The sequence below is a fragment of the Neofelis nebulosa genome, chromosome 6 (genome assembly GCF_028018385.1).
Source record: "Neofelis nebulosa isolate mNeoNeb1 chromosome 6, mNeoNeb1.pri, whole genome shotgun sequence".
NCBI lineage: Eukaryota > Metazoa > Chordata > Mammalia > Carnivora > Felidae > Neofelis > Neofelis nebulosa.
The window spans coordinates 103,504,153-103,510,580 of record NC_080787.1 but is presented as its reverse complement, the minus strand read 5'-3'; positions in this window follow the sequence as shown (position 1 = coordinate 103,510,580).

Below are 6,428 nucleotides of genomic sequence, written 5' to 3'. Positions count from 1 at the left end.
ACATGGGTGGATCCTTAGGGTTGGCGGGGTTCGGCGGGGGCGGTGGCCACTGCTGGGATGGCGTGGTGGTTTTGATCCTGTGCAGTTCACCGCGATTGCCGTGGTACTTGGCCATTCTCTAAAGTATGTGTTTCCTCAGGACGAAAGAAGCCACACATTAAAACTCAGTATTTGTCCGTGACGCACATGTTGCCGAGGGTCGGATTAGAAGGCGCTTTAATTCTGCCCCTGCCTTAGCTGATGTTCGAGGAAAAGGAGTTCTCGATCCTTTTACACAATAGCCCGAAGCGTTGTCTGCCTATTTAAAAAGGGAAAAGCAACGTGGCGCCCAGCCTCGGAGGGCTCTACCTACCTCCAACCATGTGGCTCGCCCAGCCTTGGAGTTGGCCGAGCTCAGCGGCTGCCGTGAAGCACTGGCAACTCCGTGCTCGATTAGGTCAACGGGTGGGAATTTATTTTCTAAAACTATTTCTAGAAACTGGTTTAATAAATATAATCTGAAATTGTCTGATAATATTTTTTTGAATGTTCTCAAACTGATGAGCTAGTTGAAAGGGGGCCCCCACCTCCAAAATTTACAGTGCTATCATCTCATGCTTCAAAAGAGTTTACATGGAAATTTATATAATAGAGATTTCTGACCTATCATTAGCGGTGATTTAAAGAACCATGAATTGAAAAAAATTTTAAAATAAAGAACCATATATTTAATACTTAAGGAATAATGTAAACTGTAAAATAGTTGTTAAGGTGTAGTCAAACAGTTTAACCTGAGGTGGCAAAATTGTGGTAACAGTTCCGACTTTCACTCAAGAATATGGGAGGAAAAAACCCAGCTGGTCATAAAATTACCATTTACAACACAAAAGACTTTTCCCTATCATCCTTAGAGAAAGACTTCCCTCAACCAAAAGTGAAATGAGATCATGTTGTAAGTGTGGAAAACCTAGTGAAAAAGATGTGGTTTGAATTTGCACTCTAGATTCCCTCCAGGGTAGTACTTGTCTTACAAGAACGTGAATCTGTTCACATTTCTCCATGAAAACTGTTGAAAGAAGCTATGTTGTGCGGTAGGTACATAGAGTACTCTTGCCATGTTTTTAAAAGCATCCAACTCAAACTGGGAATTGGGACAAAAGAGAAATGTTGCTTATTTTATGATAATAACAATTCAAAGTGAATGTGGTGGTTATACTTGGAATAAAGATAAAAGAAGTATTTATGTGTTTTACAAGCTATTCAGTTATTTGATGGTTGCTTATTGAAATGAAGAATGTCTACTAAACCACCTCAAACACTAATTGTGGTGTAAACATAATTTGACTTATAATTGCTTATAATTAGTTGCTTTTCAATTACTATTATGCTTTTTCCCAATGCAATTTAAGTTCATATAAAAGTGCCAAGAATCTTGGCAAGGTAAGTTCTTGTTAATTTGACATAGGATAATTTAAATAGTGTCTACCAATTGGATTGGTCATTTGTAAAATATATTCTGTTTCTTAAGCATCATTACTAGCGTGAGGCTCAAAGTCCTTTGTACTAATAACTAAGTTGGTCGGTTAATCTTATTCAACTATTTTGCTAAACTTAACATGTCCAAAACATATTTTTGGCCCCCTCAGATGATTTACCAGAGAGCAGTCTGAGTGATTTTTTAAATCATAAATCCAGGGGAAAAAAAGAAAAACAAAAAACCCTAAATCCAGTTGTGACACTTCTCTTAATATTTAAAAATACTCCAGTGCTCTCCCCTCATACTTAAAATCAAAATTCCTTACATTAGTTTTCGAACTCCTACATGATCTGTTCCTAATTCTTCTCCAAGTTCATCTCCCTATGCCCTAGCCATACTGACCTTTCTCTTTTTAGGTCTTTTTCATTTGTCTTAAATGCTCTCTCTCCACTTTATATAGCTCTTTCATTCTTTTCACTTAGCTCTTAGCTTAAATGTCATGTCCCCACCTCTGAGAGGTCACCTGTAGTAGTAGGGCATAGGCTAAGACTACTATAACAGAGATTCTGAAATACAGTAGCTCGAAAAACGATTAAAGTTTATTTCTCTCTCACATAACATCCAGAGGCAGGGAGGTGGTAAAGGATGAGTGGGCAGCTCTGTTCTGGGAGATCATTCAGGGACCCTGGTTCCTTCTACCCTGTTCTTACCATAGGGTGCAATCTTCACTCACATGATTAAGGCTGGTCCACATATGTCTACATTCCAGCCTGGAAAAAGAAGAAAAAGAGTGAGTGCAGAAAAAAACAATTTCCCTAAGAAAATGAGACTTGGAAATTGCATTATCAGTTCTGCTCACTTAGTCATGTGTTCATACCTAGCTGCAAGACAGGCTGGGAAGTATGATTCCTACTTGGGTAGCTAGTTGCCTGGTCAAAACTTGGGGGATTCTATGACTTAAGAGGAAGGAGGGAGAGAATGGATGTGAAGGACATTCTACAGGCCTGACATACTTTTCCTTACCTTCTAACCTACAGTAGCCAAGTAGTCACTCCCTAACATACCATTCTGCTTTAATTCTCTGCAAAATTCTTTTTTTGTTGTTGTTTATTTATTTTTGGAGAGAGAGAGAAGCAGAGGAGGGGCAGAGAGAGAGGGAGAGAGAATCCCAAGCAGGCTCCACACTGTCAGCACAGAGCCTGACATGGGGCTCAAACCCATGAACCATGGGATCATGACCTGAGCCGAAATCAAGAGCCGGACGCTTAATCGACTGAGCCACCTAATTCTCTGCATAATTCTTATTATTCTCTTGTATTTACTTACTTGTTGATTGTCATGTGTCTCTCACCCTCAGATTTTAAGCCATGTAACAGCTTGTTTGTCTTTGCTTAAGGTGGATAGCATTGCCCCCAAAAAGTATTTGGTATAATATATTCAATCAGTATTAGTTGAATACATGAATTAAAAAAATTTTTTTAAATGTTTATTTATTTTTGAGAGAGAGAGAGCGAGAGCGGGGGAGGGGAAGAGAGAGAGGGAGACACAGAATCCAAAGCAGGCTCCAGGCTCTGAGTTGTCAGTACAGAGCCCCATGAGGGGCTTGAACCCATGAACTGGGAGATTGTAACCTGAACCAAAGTTGGACGCTTAACCAACTGAGCCACCCAGGCACCCCAGTTGACTACATGAATTTTTAAGTGCCCTACATGAATTTTTAAGTGCCCTTCTAATAGATCCCGCTCTTTCAAACTAGTTTTATCTCCCAACATTCCCTCAAAGCCCTGCACTCAATTCTTTGCACTCCAAAAATCTTATTCAATTTCTAATACCAGCTATAATTCCACATAACATTCTCTAGGACAGTACTCTGGCACACACTGACTGCATTAGTTATCTCTTGGTGTGTAACAAATTACACAAACTTGGTTGCTTAAAACAGCAAACATTTATTATGTCACTATTTGTGTGGGTCAGGAGTTTGCACATGGCTCAGCTAAGTCCTCTGTGTCAGGGTCCCTCACAAGGCCACAATCAAGCAAGTCGTGCTGCAGTCTCCTCTAAAGGTTTGACTAGGAAAGGAGCTGTTTCCATGTTCTCATGGTTGTTGGGAGAATTCAGTTCCTTCAAGCTATTGGACTGAGGGCCTCAGTTCTTCGCTATGCGGGCCTCTCCATAGGTCAGCTCAGAACATAGTAGCTTGCTTCGTCACATCCAGAAACAGAGTTCTGCTAGTAAGACATAAGTTACAGTGTGATATAGCAATTGCAGAATGGCATTCCATCAGCTTTACACCACTGTCATATTCCACTGGTTAAGAAAATTAGAATAAAGTCGCATGTTCTACCCACTGTAAAGGAGTGGATGCCATAAGGGTGTGAATGCTGGGAGTCAGGGATCGCTGAGTTTAGAACCCACCATCATCACACTCACTACCCGCTGGGAACGTCAAAAACATTTATCATTAAGGCTACATACTTTAACATTTAATAGCTTCATTGTTGGTCTAATATGCCAACTAAATTGGCACATCCATATCTTTTATTTTGATATCTCAATCTCAAAACAAGGCACACATGTAAGTTTTCATATACTTTGGGAATGAATTGAAAGTGCCTGGGTGGTGTGTTGGAGCTGACTTCTTCCTGTTTGCAAGAGCCATTTGTTAAGTTTTCAGGACTTTTAGGAGCCAGTTGACGTAGGTTGAATGGACCAGAATGGGAGTATTTATTTCAAGGAAATTGGCAGACTCTACAATTAGGGTCCTAAGAGTCCATTGTTAAACATTTACCAGTATATCACTGGTTGTCACAAATTTGTCACTTTCATGGTGTTGAAAACATGGATTTCTTTAATGTAAATGTGAATTCCATGACCCAGGGCTGTTGTGGACTTCCTTTGGAATTATAAGTGATGAATGTGGTTTGGAAACTGTAGAACAGCATATATGGCATTATCACTGCAAAATATAGAAGCAAAGGTACTGAGAAAAAGAACAACCTTGAAATACCTGATGTGTTTTACATTAAATTGTGAAACAAAAGTGCCCAGATATAATCTGGCCTAAAAGCTGTTTGGCTTCTTTGGTGTGACTAATGTGAATAAGAGAAGATATGCTCACGGTGAAAAATGCAGTTTTATTTGGAATGATTCCCCTTAATGTTCTGTGTTGATTTTTAATTAGGGAGACATGGGGGAAAGACAAGTAACATAAAATAAAACTAATAAGAGAGAACAAGAATCTCAGGATATAACAAATTTAGTGATGGTGTTTCCTAGGGTGAATTAAATATTTAACAACAGATATAAAGTTAAAAATAAGAAAAGATAGACAATGACCTTAATGGAATTGGACAGAGCATTTAATAAACAATGTATTGGCCATCGTGCTGACAAAATATGCTAACATAATTTTCTTATTTTTTTTCATTAGTAATTAAATATTCAGTAAGCAAAGAATTTGTAATGTGTTGTTTGTAAATTTCATGTGGTTCATAAACACCTTGTTTCAGTTTTCAAATATGTAGGCAGATAGCCTCTTCAAAAGGTTTTTTTCTATTTCCTTTTTTTTTTTTACTGGTTTTGAGCTCCACTTTTGTATTTTCTTTTTCTGTGATGATCTCCACTTGTACTCATTTGTCATCTAAAAGATTAAAAAAGTGTTTTGAACATGTATGAAGTATAAATTAAATGTTAAAAAATCACAAATTAAAATTCTGTTCAGATACTTCAGAAAGCTATTTTTTCCAAAATGTATAGTTATCTGTTAAAATTAAAGACAATAAATATATGAATTATCACAAATATATGAATTATGATAACAATTCCTAACTTTATACAGATACGTTTTTAAAATTAATTTTTACAAATTTATGAAACATTCAACATTTTCATGAAAATTAAACTATTTGCAATCTCATATAACATGTCCATTTTGCTACTATTGTAAAGAGTCTGTATCACACTTCATGTATGTTATGTCTATACCTACCTATACATAAATTTAAGAATAATATAAAAGTGTTTGGTTTTGTAAAATGGTCTTCAGCCACCATATTGAACTGTTTAAATTTTCACTCTAATTTGTGAGTATCTCCGGTGTCCTGAGACAAGCAAGAAAATGGGTACTTGGCACCAGGAAAAGATACTTCATGAGGTCCAAAGCTATTGCATTCACAATAAGAGGAAGAATTTGACAATTATTTTGTCTTTTCTCTTATCCATTTCTGCTATTCAAATCCTCCCTACATTCCAAAGCAAAGTCTTTCTTCTATGTCAACAGCACTATGAACCATAAACCTTTATGACATTTGTCTTCAGTTGGCTTTTGCATTGTGAACATAAGGCAAGACATGTGTAAAAGTATTTCCCTGGGGTCTGATTGGTGTTATTTCCAGGAGTGGAGAATACATTTATGAGCCACACTATGCCAACAATGTGCCTTGGATTTCACATGACAGAGGTACCCATATGTTATTTTATTAAATGCTTTTTGGGGTATGTTCGTAACATGCAGGGTCCAAGGCAGGGCCCTTCTTGCTGGGTGTAAGGTACTCGTCCCAGAGTTCACAGAATTATTATTTCTGGACTTTAGCTTCTAACAGCTTTTTATAGGGGCTTAAAGCCCCAACCCTCCATCTCTTCCCTAGTGCTTTTATGCCACTAGACATAAAGTTTTCTTAGAGATTTTTAATGTTTTGGGTCCCACCAGCCACTCTATCTCAAAAAAAACCTGTCAGATTGAGATAAAAAAGCGCGGGGACGCCGGGGTGGGTCAATCAGTTAAGGTACTGACTCTTGATTTTGGCTCAGGTAATGATCTCACGGTTCATGAGTTCAAGCCCTGCACTGGCTTGAATCCCTGCTTGGGATTCTCTCTCTGCCCCTCCCCTACTCATGCTGTCTCTCTCTTTCTCTTTCTCTCCCTCTCTCAAAATAAATAAATAAACTTTAAAAAAAATAAAAAAGCTTA